The sequence below is a fragment of the Salmo trutta genome, unplaced genomic scaffold (genome assembly GCF_901001165.1).
Source record: "Salmo trutta unplaced genomic scaffold, fSalTru1.1, whole genome shotgun sequence".
NCBI classification, from domain to species: Eukaryota; Metazoa; Chordata; class Actinopteri; order Salmoniformes; family Salmonidae; genus Salmo; species Salmo trutta.
This window is the reverse complement of record NW_021822857.1, coordinates 1-14,864: the sequence shown is the minus strand read 5'-3', so window position 1 is coordinate 14,864 and position 14,864 is coordinate 1. Positions and strand designations below refer to the sequence as shown.

The window sequence follows — 14,864 nt, the reverse complement described above, 5'->3', positions numbered from 1 at the left end:
TTGCTAGCTAGCTCACAAACATGCTCAAATTCTAATAATGTTTCTACTTTATTTATCTAGCCTATAGTTTATCATATGACTATGACTTCATATATTCAATTAAATAGTCAACTTTGCTTACCTTAATACATTGAGAAAGAATGTGCTTATTGGTAGGCTACTTGCATGTTTTACCACCTTCCTCTTCCATTGTCAGCACTGGGTGGCAGGTAGCCTTGTGGTTAGAGCGTTGGACTAGTAACCAAAAGATTGCACGATCAAATCCCAGAGCTGACAAGTTAAAATATGTTGTTTTTCCCCTGAACAAGGCAGTTAACCCACTGTTCCCAGGCTGTTATTGTAAATAACAATTTGTTCTTAACTGACTTCTGTTATTAAATAAAAAACAGTGGAATGGATTGACAGTTGTTTTTTGAATGTGAATAAAATGTTTAATTGACCAAAAGGTTCTATATATAACCTTTTTATCTAAGAGCGTATGATTTTATTAAACACAGTATTTCCTTTTGCTTCCAGCTAGCATTTAGTTTGTAACAGCACAGGTTTGTATTAACCAGACCTCGGCAACAATGTTGCAAAATATGAATTCAATCTTCCTCTTTCTAATGGTGTCAGATGTTGGTGAGACATTTTACTGACCAGGCAAAATCATGTAGCAGCATCATTAATATGGATATCAACACATTAAAACGGAATGCTTTTGTTAGCATTGATTTCTAACCTTTAGAACTGATTTTAGTAAAGGGTTCTTCATCTTGTCCAAAGAACCAAAAAATGGGGGGGAGAAGACTGTCACAGAGAGAGAGAGAGAGAGAGAGAGAGAGAGAGAGAGAGAGAGAGAGAGAGAGAGAAGTAGAGGGAGGACTGGCAGTTTGAAAACCAGCCAATATTCAGCCTAGTCATCATAGTTACCCACAAACCCCCAGGGTATTCCCTCCTCCAGAAAAGTGAGGGAACAAAAAGAGAGAGAAGAGAGAAAGCAGAGAGATAGACTATATATATATATATATATATAATATATAGAGAGAGAGAGAGAGAGAGAGAGAGAGAGAGGAAAGATGAAGCCAGAGAGAGGACGAGAGAGAGAGAGAGAGAGTGAGAGAGAGAGAGAAAGCCAGAGAGAGCGAGAGAGAGAGAGAGGAGAGAGAAGAGAGAGAGAGAGAGAGAGAGAGAGACAGTGAAAGGGGGAGAGAGAAAGATGGGGTGGGGGGGGAGAAAGAGACATAGAGGGGGGGAGTGCGGGGGAGAGAGAGAGAGGAAAGAGGAGAGAGTATAAAGAGAGGGGGGGGAGGCTAGAGGTGAAATAACTAGAGACATTAGAAGAACTAGAGTTAGAGGTCCCCCTACAGTATGTGATGAGACCATCTCTTTACATATTATATACATCCTGTTGAAATACTGGGGTTTTTGTACAGCTGTACTTGTTGTCTGTATCACTGTGTTGGCTCACAGCACAGAAGTACATGCCCGCTGTCTCCTGTCTCCAACTTCTTCACTGTGAAAGATCCACTCTCAACTACGGTCCTTCTTGGCTGAGAATTTGTCTTCACTGAAATCCCCTGAATACTCGGTTTGGAACTGGAAGTAGTGTAAACTACCTGCTTCATTCCCTCTCCTGGAAGCTGTCTGTTCCAGTACATCTGGATGGTCTTATATCCAATGTGTGACTGCAGTTCATCATAGCATCCCTGTCTTTCAGTCCCCAGAGTATGGTGGGTATCTGAGTGACTTCATTCCCCTCAACAAGACCTGTAAGGATACAGTTAGAATGAAATCAATAGAGTTAGGTACAGTTAGACCTGAATACATCAAGACTCAGGTGAAGTGAACATAGCTTGGAAACATCAATATTGACAACTAGAGATTTCTTTCATTGTAAATAAGAATTTTGTTCTTAACTTTCCTGGTTAAATAAATGAAACATTATGAAACTGTACCTGCAGCATAGAGCAGTGAGACAGTAACAGTGAAGAGAAATGTGAACATGTTTGATCACGTTATATGTGAGAGTGCTGGAAAGAGTCTGGTATCAATGTATATAAAACAAGAGGAGTGTCACATAGATGAATAGATGCCAATCAGTAGACCACGGCAGGTTCCACCATATTCAACATGTCAGTGAAGTGGGAGGGACTGATCATCTGAATACATCATGCTAATTAGTGGTTCAGACTGTAGAGACATTCACATTATTAAAGTTAGAGGTCCCCCTACAGTCCATGATGAGACCATCAGCTCTTACATATTATATTCTATCCTATAGAGCTCGCCAGCTTGTAGTCCTAAAACACGGAAGTGAGTCAGCATTTTCTACCTCTGGTTCATTGACCATTGCTATGGGAGAAATGAAGGGGGAAAATAATGGGGTTTTGGGATATAAGGTCAGAGTTAATACAGGCTTTGGAGATCTTATACGTTTTGTTCTGTGTAATAAATTATGGATCGGACCCTTTTATTAAATGTTCTCCTAAAATGACATACCTGAATCTAACTGCCTGTAGCTCAGGACCTGAAGCAAGGATATGCATATTATTGGTACCATTTCAAAGGAAACACTTTAAGTTTGTGGGAAATGTGAAATTAATGTAGGAGAATATAACACATTATCTCTGGTAAACAGGATAATACAAAAAAAACATGCGTTTTCCCCTCCCAAAAAATGTTTCATCTTTGCAATGCAAGAGAATGGCCATATCTTCAGATAGGAGTCTAGGTGTAATATAGATGTTATCCACCATATGGCAGTAGTGGGTTTGTAACGTTTCAGACTGATCCATTGAAGAATTACATTCTGCACAATATTCTGTATCAAGTCTGTCAGGGTTTGCCCAACTGTGCCATTTTGGTCAATTGATACATTTCAAGTACATAACTATAGAGAACATAGAAAATTATATGGTAATAACAAGTTAAAGTTTACACACTCCCAGAAATGTCATACATGATGGATCATTAGCTTATACACTAACATTCACACATCAAGATGGCCGGACGGGGTGGGTGTGGATCCAGAGACAGCAGTGGGGTCAAACTGTAGAACTTAATACTGGTTTTTATCAAACAAAACTATGCTACATTTTATCTCTGGGACCCTCAGGATGACCAATCAGAGCAAGATTACTGAATGTAAGTACATAATTTACCTTCAGAGGAGAATGTATCAAACCAGTTGCCGTGATAAAAGTGTTTTGTTGTTGTGGACTCTCCTCAAACAATAGCATGGTATTTTTTCACTGTAATTGCTACTGTTAATTGGACACTGCAGTTAGATTAACAAGAATGTAAGTTTTCTACCGATATTATACATGTCTATTTCTCGGAAAGTTGGATGGTGCATACAACGTCATTCTAGTCACATTAGAGCACAATAGCGACAACTGTGTTATGTTTGGGGCAAATCCAATAAAACACATTACTGAGTACAACTATCCATATTTTCAAGCATAGTGGTGGCTGCATCATGTTATGCGAATGCTTGTAATATTTAAGGACTGGTGAGTTTCTTAGGATAAAAATACAGTGTGGAGCTAAGCAGTCGCAAAATCTTAGAGAAAAATGTGGTTCAGTCTCCTTTTCACCAAACACTGGGAGCTGAAACATACCTTTCAGCAGTACAATAACTGAAAACACAAGTCCAAATCTACACTGGAGTCGCTTTGCTTACCAAGAATACAGAGAATGTTCCTGAGAAGCAAAGCTACAGTTTTGACATAAATCTGCATGAAAATCTATAGCAAGACCTGAAAATGGTTGTCTAGCATTGATTAACATGACGATGCAAAGTGATGCCGAAACGTTGGTAAATCCCCAATAAATTATTGGGAGCTTATATATGGAGTGTGTGACTCTCTTTATTTTGATGGCAATGATTAACAACCAATTTGACAGAGCTTGAAGAATTTTTAAAATAATAATAATGGGCAAAAATTGCACATTCCAGGTGTGGAAAGCTCTTTGAGACGTACCTAGAAAGATTCACAGCTGTAAAGGTGCTTCTACATAGTATTGATTCACAGGTGTGGATACTTATGTAAATTAAATACTTATAAAACATGTTTTCACTTTGTCATTAAGGGGTAATGTGTATAGATGGGTGAACAAATATATTTATTTAGTCCATTTTGAATTCAGGTTCTTACACAACAAAATGTGGAAGAAGTCAAGGGGTATAAATACTTTCTGAAGGCACTGTAGCTTTAACAATCGGTGCTATGGCATACATAACCATACCATCTGCATACAGATTAATATGAAGGGATTTAATACAAAGACCAATATTATTAATATGAATAGTAAAGAGAACTGGTCCCAATACTGACCCCTGCGGTACACCTAATAACTAGACTCAACACCATCAGAACGCACACATTGTGTCTTGTCTGTCAGAAAGCTCTTAAACCATTTGCAAGACTTATTGTCCAGGCCCATTTCAAATCATTTTTGAATGAGTAGGGAATGTTCAATGGTGTTGAATGCCTTGGAAAGGTCTAGAAATATGGCAGCACAATGATTTTTATGAACTATGCATTTTAAATCATCATCTAAAACAAGCATAACAGCTGAAACAGCGTTGCCAAAGATATTAGAGAAAGGAGGTAGGAATCCCATTGGTGTACCAAACGCCCCACCCAGCAGACTATCGACCAATCGCGTTCATGTTGTTATGCTGCGTCACGCGGTTGCTAAACTAAACATCACGCAAACCCTTCTCAAAGTCAGAATATGAGATGAGAAACTTTCCTATTTTCCTCGAAAGTATGTAATGTCTCGATTCCAAAGCTATACAATATTAGAGATATCAAGTTTATTATCTGTAATGTTGTACTGCTTGTTGACGTTCATGCTTATGTATACCCCATCATGGTAGATATCCCAGCTAACACAGTGGATCTGGGCCGATTCCAGCTGAGAGTAAGACTCGGCCGATGTCATGTGGCCCAAGTCTGGGCCGCCTTCGGCAGTATTACTTATGGCTAGGATGTGGGGATTGAGCTCGTGCCGACTCCGGTGTGAGTTATCTTCTTATGGGCAGGTGGTAGCGTCCCTCCTGGCCAGCATCCGTTGAATTTGCAGAGTGCGAAATTCTAACTACAGTATTATAAATATTAAACTTTCATAAAAACACAAGTGTAATACATCCAAATATAACTTAACTTCTTGTTAATCCAGCCGTGGTGTCAGATTTCAAAAAGGCTTTACGGCGAAAGCAAACCATGCGATTATCTGAGGACAGCTCAGGACAGCAATCTGAGGATATCTGAGGAGGCTCCCTGCATACAAACACATGAAAAACATATTTCAACCAGGCAGGTGCGACACGAAAGTCAGAAATTGCGATATAAAAAACGCTTTTCATCCGGATGTCAAAATACTGCCCACTACCCAAGAGAGGTTATCTGGCCCAAAGTATTACTTGGGTCTCTGGGGATTCCGGTGTGAGTTATCTGGCCCAAATGTATTACTTGGGGCTCGGGCCAATGTGGCTACTCTCTGGCAGATGATTACACGGTCTGCTTTATATTAACATTTCATTATTTATTTATCCATTTTTCTCATTGTTTCTGTAATCAAAAAATACATTTAACATTTAAAAATAAATTTCTTTAACCTCTCTAGGGCCGGCGGGACAAAATCGTCCCACCTACGTAACAGCCAGTGGAATCCTGTGGCGCGTTATTCAAATACCTTAGAAATGCTATTACTTCAATTTCTCAAACATATGACTATTTTACAGCATTTTAAAGACAAGACTCTCGTTAACCACACTGTCCGATTTCAAAAAGGCTTTACAACGAAAGCAAAACATTAGATTATGTCAGCAGAGTACCCAGCCAGAAATAATCAGACACCCATTTTTCAAGCTAGCATATAATGTCACAAAAACCCAGAAGACAGCTAAATGCAGCACTAACCTTTGATGATCTTCATCAGATGACACACCTGGGACATTATGTTATACAATACATGCATGTTTTGTTCAATCAAGTTCATATTTATATCAAAAACCAGCTTTTTACATTAGCATGTGACGTTCAGAACTAGCGTACCCCCCGCAAACTTCCGGCGAATTTACTAACAATTTAGTAAATTACTCACGATAAACGTTCACAAAATGCATAACAATTATTTTAAGAATTATAGATACAGAACTCCTCTATGCACTCGATATGTCCGATTTTAAAATAGCTTTTCGGTGAAAGCACATTTTGCAATATTCTAAGTAGATAGCCCGGCATCACGGGCTAGCTATTTAGACACCCAGCAAGTTTAGCCTTCACCAAACTCCGATTTACTATTAGAAAAGTTTGATTACCTTTGGTGTTCTTCATCAGAATGCACTCCCAGGACTTCTACTTCAATAACAAATGTTGGTTTGGTTCAAAATAATCCATAGTTATATACAAACAGCGGCGTTTTGTTCGTGCGTTCAAGACACTATCCGAAGTGTAAATAAGGGTCACGCGCACGACGCATTTCGTGACAAAAAAATTCTAAATATTCCATTACCGTACTTCGAAACATGTCAACCGCTGTTTAAAATCAATTTTTATGCAATTTTTCTCGTAAAAAAGCGATAATTTTCCGACCGGGAATCTGCAATTAGGTAAACAGACGAAAGAAAATAAAGCATGGGGTCAACTCGGGCACGCGCCTAAGCCCATTGTCCTCTGATCGGCCACTTGTCAAAAGCGATAATGTGTTTCAGCCTGGGGCTGCCTCGATATCGTTCTGCTTTTTCCCGGGCTCTGAGAGCCTATGGGAGCCGCAGGAAGTGTCACGTTACAGCAAAGATCCTCAGTCTTCAATAAACAGAGGCAAGAAGAACAACAACTTGTCAGACAGGCCACTTCCTGCATGGAATCTTCTCAGGTTTTTGCCTGCCATATGAGTTCTGTTATACTCACAGACACCATTCAAACAGTTTTAGAAACTTTAGGGTGTTTTCTATCCAAAGACAATAATTATATGCATATTCTAGTTACTGGGCAGGAGTAGTAACCAGATTAAATCGGGTACAATTTTTATCCGGCCGTGTAAATACTGCCCCCTAGCCCTAACAGGATATGTCCTGTGTAGTATTTTAGTATTTTGATACTTTGTGTAAGGCAATTGATAAGCATTAAGAACTTTGTGGATGGAGTCTCCTGAGTGGTACAGCGGTCTAAGACACTGCATCGTAGTGCAAACTGTGTTGCTACAGATGCTGATTTGAGACCCTTGACGGCCACGACCAGGAGACCCATGAGGAGACGCACAATTAGCTCAGCGTTGTCCGAGTTAGGGGAGGGTTTGGATGGCAGGGATGTCCTTGTACCATCACGCTGTAGCGACTCTTGTAGCGGGCCAGGCGCACACACGTTCACCAGGTGTATGTTGTTTCCTCCGACACAAAATGTTTTATTGTGGATATGTATAAAATTATAAAAGTAATATTTTAATTACTAAATTGGGTAAATTTGAATACAATAATTTAAATTTGCATTTGGTCGCTTCTGGGGGGATTCTGGAAAGATGCCGGCCATGTAGGCTTAAATCCGGTAGACGGATACGGCGTAATATACTTTTGCCGATTCTTCAATGCCAGCTGGGATATTAGAGCAGCTTCACCTGCTGATACCACAGTATGGTGTTGTAGCTGGGGAGAGTGTGTTCCACCTGCTGATACCACAGTATGGTGTTGTAGCTGGGGAGAGAGTGTTCCACCTGCTGATACCACAGTATGGTGTTGTAGCTGGGGAGAGTGTGTTCCACCTGCTGATACCACAGTATGGTGTTGTAGCTGGGGAGAGTGTGTAAACAGGACAGGACAGCAGTTTCTCCAGAACTCTGAAATACTGAAGATGGAGACTGAAGAACGCTGGAACAGAGGAGTTCACCTGTTACAGAAGAGGAGAGAGAGACCTGTTTGTTATAACCACTGTAGTCATTGAGGAAATATATGGAATTATAGATTATTTTAGACGGTATCTAATCTGTGTTCAAGAATAATGAAGAGATTCACGTTCAGAGGTGAAAAATATCCAACAGCGAAAGATTCATAGTTCAACACTGAGTCAAGATGAACATTCAAAGGACATGGATCTTCAACTCTCAGACTCCTTACTACATACCATCGTTTACTGTGGTACTGTGTCTGGTGAGTCCACATGGATTTGTTGAGCTGTAACTCCACCTACAGGAAAGACATGATATCATACCATACTGTATCATGGTCTCCTGTATATCAGAGGGAACCTCCCCTTTCTGTTAGACCAGCTGGTGAGTGTTTTGGCATTGAATCAGAGTCAGATACAGTGTGATGTTAATACAGGTGTGATTAGTCTACAGTACACCAGGGAGGAGGTTTTTGTAGAGCAGAGAGGGAGATCTGATGCACTGTGTAAACTAGCAGCACAGTAATACACAGCACTGCTATTTGGAGTTAGTTGATTGATGGTTAAGGTGCTGGTACCACCTGCATTAGCATCTCCTTCTATATCAAATCCAGCCTCAGGATATCCAGCTTTCAATAGCATGTATCCTAAAAACACTAATTCTCTGTAGTTGGATTGCTTGTACCAGAGGATACGATTATAGCTTGATATACTATGTGAACACTCCGTCTTAGCCGACTTTCCCTGTTTCTTGTACAGGGATGCAGGACTCTGGTGAACCTGGTTACTGAGAGAAGAACCTGGAGAAAGAGACAGAGAGCGAGAGAGAGAGAGAGAGAGAGAGAAGAGAGAGAGAGAGAGAGAGAGAGAGAGAGAGAGAGAGAGAGAAAGAAAAAGGTGAAACAACATATAAAGAAACATATTGACCTGAAAGATAAAAAAACTATCAATTGAGGATATTAGTAGTTGATGAAATCAATGATCTGAATACCTGCAGCCCAGGCTGTGTAACCCATGGTGATGGAGATAAGAATTCTGATCATGTTGACTCACTGTTAAGGAGACAGAAAGAATGAGACAGACAAACCACTCCACATGAATTACAGATGGCTTCTCATCAACTCATCTCAGTGATCTTATAGAGGGATGCTGCCTCCTTATGAGAACATCTAAAACATCAGAGACCTGAGATGAACCCTGCAGGAGGAGTCTATGTGGGACAGGAAGCAGGGTTTAGTAGAGCAGAGAGGGATATCTGATGCACTGCTATCTGGAGTTAGTTGATTGATGTTTAAAGGAAATATTCACCAATTTTGAATGTTTATTATTTTTGTTTATCTCTGAGTGAGGTCTTATCAATGCCATAGGTCATTTCATGTTTTAATGTTGTCGTGAAGTTGTATTAGTTAATGTGACGACTGTTGATCATCAAATGATTAACAGTTTATAATTGCGTGATTAAATGAATCAAGCAATAAATCAAGCAATTATTAACTCATTAACCTGGGGCACCATGGGAAAATTAGTTTTACTGAGTTTCTATTTCCCAAATTAACTCAAAGAATATCAGAATATCGATTTTACAACAGTCGCTAATTAATCAATTTCCTCTAATGTCTCATTTCTAAACGTCGCATAATCCGGGAATCTGCACGAACCCGGGCTCCACCAACGAGTTTACCACACCAATCTTAGTTGATTATTTATTTACTAGCAAGCTAAAATGATGATAAAAATACACATACACAAAACACAGTCTAGGCTATTGATTAGGACTTAGTATAACGGGCCAACACACTATGGCGCATTACCCAAAATGGGGATTTAAAAGAGAGAGAAACAAAGAAAGTACACGAGAGAAATATACATTTGCGTTCATTTGTCAGCTATGCTTATTTAAAACCTAGCCTTCCCCCGAACTGCCGCTCTTATGGGTCAGAATATAATGATGTAATTACGTGTTGGAGGTCTCAAAGGGAAGCTCCGCGTGGGTCGCTTAGGCTTCTCAACGACGCACTTCTCCGGCGCAACTCTCTGGTTGTCCTCACGATGTCAGTGTCCTTCTTGGCTTAATGGTCTGACTTCTCCCCCTTTCTCTGATAGTGTCGTCTGAGGACAGACAGCTCTGTAGCTCAGAGCTCACAGCTTAGGAATGAAACAGCGTAGATACCACGATTCGATGAAGATTGGAGGCTAGGTGGTTCGGCTTGAATTCACCCGCATAGACACAGCTACTCATCAATAGCTTGGGTAGAAAATGATTCCTTTGTCTTCAACCTTGTGTTTTATTTTGGGGTTCGTTGACCATTTAGACCGTGGCTGCAGCCTGGGGTCAGTTAATCTAATATCTTAATTCTTCAGTCTCCTGTCTTATACCCTCGGGTCAGAAGTGGGCGTCGCCGCCTTTAGGGCAATTCTCTGGGCGTACCAAGTTAAGGGACAAGGCCTAGATTTTACTCCAATCCAATTTTAGACACTAACTTCACATGTCATCTTTACCAAAACATTCTCTTTGATTTGGATATTTTCCACACAACGTACAATGTATAAACATCAGGCATATACTTGGAAAACTCTTAAAGGTACAATGTTTTCATAATAACGTCCTCTGTTGACCTTTAATAATAAAACAAAAATGACATACATTTTCATATTCCATCTATCGTTATGACCACCATTGTGGCTGACGGAAACCATTGTTCCAAAGTCCAATTTATTGCATGTTTAATGTTCTGAGGCCAGTTCTCCATAGTGAGGACAAATGAATTTCTCTGTGGTCTAAGACTATCATGGGCATGAGGGGTCATAAAACCCCCACATCTTCAGACCCCTAGATCTCTCCTCCTCTGTTGGGGGTTGAAAGATACCCTGTAGGATTGTGGTCTCCTGTAACCTGACCTGATCAGGACAGTCATGTTATATTATTTTTGTGGATCTCTGAGTGAGGTCTTATTAAAGCCATGGGTCATTTCATGTTTTAATGTGTATCTGAGTTATTTGCAGTCAAGCAGTCAGACATTCGTCTGGTATGACGTAGTACTGTGATAAAGAGATAAAGAGTGGCCAACCTCCCGGCCCTCTCAGTGGACCCTATGATCACTCGTCTACACAGCTGATGCCTCCCGGACTCTTCACTAACACGACTAGAAGCCACTACATCACCGGATTCCTGCCGTAAGCTCTGGACCTTTGCATCGGATCATCGCTGCTAGCTAGCTGCTACCGAGTGGCTATAGTGGCTATCGCCCTTGTCCCGAAACTTGCACCAGTTAGCCGTGAGCCAAGCGCATCTCCTGGCTAGCAAACAAAATTACTACAACCACAATACTTCTTTCGCTAACTGGCCTGGACCCTTTGTCGACACGAAGCCCTGCCGTTCCACCATGACTGGTCTGCCGACGTAACTCCGTCCGCTGTGCCCCCATCCGACCTTTGCCTGACGTCGGAGCTGGCGCTTCTACTAGCCCCGGCCTGCTAACTTTAAACGCTGTGTCTCCCGCTTGCTAGGTAGTAATGACTACCCAGCGGCTTCCCTGTTTCATCTATTGCTGTTCACTGGACCCTATGATCACTTGGCTACATAGCTGATGCCTGCTGGACTGTTCATTAAATACCGGTACTCAGTTTTGTTTATTTTCTGTTTATCTGTCGGCCCCAGCCCCGAACTCAGGGCCAGTGTGAAGTTAACAGACCCTCTCTGCCCATTCATCGCCATTTTACCTGTTGTTGTTGTCTTAGCTGATTAGCTGTTGTTGTCTTACCCTTTGTTATCTTAGCTAGCTCTCCCAATCAACACCTTTTATTGCTTTATGCCTCGCATTATGTCTCTTTTAAATGTCAATATGCCTTGTATATTGTTGTTTAGGATAGTTATCATTGTTTTAGTTTACTGCGGAGCCCCTAGTCCCACTCAACATGCCTCTGATACCTACTTTGTCCCACCTCCCAGCAATCCTCAAGTCTCTACCACTCAGCCATCCTCAAGTCTCCACCACTCAGCCGTCCTCAGGTCTCTACCACTCAGCCGTCCTCAGGTCTCTACCACTCAGCCATCCCCAGGTCTCTACCACTCAGCCGTCCTCAGGTCTCTACCACTCAGCCGTCCACAGGTCTGTACCACTCAGCCGTCCTCATGTCTCTACCACTCAGCCATCCTCAGGTCTCTACCACTCAGCCGTCCTCAGGTCTCAACCACTCAGCCGTCCTCAGGTCTCTACCACTCAGCCACACGCACTGATACTGACACTCTTCACATACACACATATACATATACACACACTCATTCACCCATGCTCAGTCACTCAATACAGTATGTAGCCCTTGTATCAGATGATGTCTGGACAGAAAAAGTATGACACGCCATATTCTTTTTGTCCAGACAGCATCAGATACATGGTCTACACATATGGAGACAGAGGGTCACCAGGCCCAGGCCCCCAAGGGCTCTCCCGTACCGCATTCCCTGGCCCAGGCCCCCAGAGGCTCTCCCGTACCACATTCCCTGGCCCAGACCCCCTAGGGCCCTCCCATACCACATTCCCTGGCCCAGACCTCAAAAGGGCCCTCCCGTACCAAATCAAATGAAACGTATCTATATTGCCCTTCTTACATCAGCTGATATCTCAAAGTGCTGTACAGAAACCCAGCCTAAAACCCCAAACAGCAAGCAATGCAGGTGTAGAAGCACGGTGGCTAGGAAAAACTCCCTAGAAAGGCCAAAACCTAGGAAGAAACCTAGAGAGGAACCAGGCTATGAGGGGTAGCCAGTCCTCTTCTGCCTGTGCCGGGTGGAGATTATAACAGCACATGGCCTAGATGTTCAAATGTTCATAAATGACCAGCATGGTCAAAAATAATAATCATAGTAGTTGTCGAGGGTGCAACAAGTCAGTAACACAAGAGTAAGTGTCAGTTGGCTTTTCATAGCCGATCTTTGAGAGTATCTCTACCGCTCCTGCTGTCTCTAGAGAGTTGAAAACAGTAGGTTTGGGACAGGTAACACGTCCGGTGAATAGGTCAGGGTTCCATAGCTGCAGGCAGAACAGTTGGAACTGGAGCAGCAGCACGGCCAGGTGAACTGGGGACAGCAAGGAGTAATCAAGCCAGGTAGTCCTGAGGCATGGTCCTAGGGCTCAGGTCCTCCGAGAGAGAGAAAGAAAGAAAGAAAGAAAGAAAGAGAGAAAGAGAGAATTAGAGAGAGCATATTTAAATTCACACAGGACACCGGAAAAGATAAGAGAAATACAACAGATGTGACAGACTGACCCTAGCCCCCGACACATAAACTACTGCATCATAAATACTGGAGGCTGAGACAGGAGGCGTCAGGAGACACTGTGGCCCAATCCGATGAAACCCCCGGACTGGGCCAAACAGGTAGGATATAACCCCACCCACTTTGCCAAAGCACAGCCTCCACACCACTGGAGGGATATCTCCAACCACCAACATACCATCCCGGGACAAGGCCGAGTATAGCTCACAAAGATCTCCGCCATGGCACAGTCCAAGGGGGGGCGCCAACCCAGACAGGAAGACCACGTCAGTGACTCAACCCACTCAAGTGACGCACCCCTCCCAGGGACGGCATGGAAGAACACCAGTAAGCCAGTGACTCAGCCCCGTAAAAGGGGTAGAGGCAGAGAATCCCAGTGGAAAGAGGGGAAACCAGCCAGGCAGAGACAGCAAGGGCTGTAGGTCCAGACACCCAGAGGCCCTCCCATACCACATTCCCTGGCCCAGACCTCAAAAGGGCCCTTCCATACCACATTCCCTGGTCCAGGCAGCCATACTGTCCCACACACATTTAGAAACATCTGAATCCCAAATGACACCCTATTCCCTATATAGGGCACAAATTTTGACCAGGCCCCATAGAATGCCACGATACAGCATCTTCTAAATGTGTGTTGAGAAACACTCCCTCCTGCTGGAGAACTGAGGAAGTGCACCTAACCATCTAAACTAGACACTTATAACAGTATCATTACCATCTGTTTGATATCAAATGGTTCATAGCAAAGTGTTGTTGAAGTGGTTGAAGACAGGTGCAGGTGTATAGAGCTGTAGTCAGTATTATATGAGAGGATCAGAGAGGGTTTTTGTAGAGGAGAGAGGGTATAGCGAAACACTGTGCTTCACTAGCAGCACAGAAATACACTGCACTGTCTTCAGCTTCTGTCAGTTTGGGAAAATGTAGATACGCCATTTTATTAGCTGCAGCATCTCCACTGACATTAAAACGCCCTTTAAAGGAATCTTCCACCGTTGGACTGGTGAATCTCACATACCCAATGAGTTTCAGAGCAGTGTTTTGGGCTGACTGTTGGTACCACAGTATCATGTCGTATCTTGTATCAGTGTGGCTGCAGGTGAGTTGAACTTTATCTTCAGGTCTTTTTAGTATTGCAGTAGGAGTCTGGTGAACTTTGTCTGTTTGTGACAGCCCTGTGGATGAAAACAGACAATATGAAATATACAGTATTACTCAGCATATTGACAACAATATATTTCAGTAGTAAATCTATCTTTCATGAGGGATTTAGTACCTGTCACCCATAGTGGTAGAGTTGCTACATGTATGAGAAGCTTGATCATGTTGATGGTTCTGGAGAGAAGAGTCACATGGACAAGGAGAAAGGGTTTTCAGATAGTCAGAGATGTGATGTCATCTAGTGGGAGTGTCAAATGTATGTCAGCATCCCAAATGGCACCCTATTCCCTTTCTAGTGCACTACTTAGACCAGAGCCCATAGGGGGAGAGGAGAATAAGTCATAGAGAAGGGGAGCTGAACTGAGCTGCCGGAGGGGAAGGAAATGACATCACTTTGACGTCAGAACTTGTGTTGATATTCAAGCAGATCCCTTGTTCACCTACAGGTCTCCTGTTCAACTTAAAGGTGTATTGTGGAACATACCGGTATCTACACATTGAAAGTATTTGTCTTGTTTAGTCTTTAGATTTGATCTGTGTTAATTCTGAGATCTCAC

The 14,864-nt window shown here is 42.4% G+C and overlaps 1 long non-coding RNA gene across 1 annotated transcript; it reads right to left on the bottom strand.

Annotated features, from left to right (window-relative positions):
* Positions 1–14,270: 14,270 nt before the first annotated feature.
* Positions 14,271–14,594, bottom strand: LOC115185823 (uncharacterized). The gene is made up of 2 exons (XR_003875404.1): positions 14,423–14,594; positions 14,271–14,321 (listed from the first exon to the last, which is right to left on the bottom strand). It is a non-coding gene; the product is annotated as an uncharacterized LOC115185823 (long non-coding RNA).
* Between the last annotated feature and the right edge of the window lie 270 nt (positions 14,595–14,864).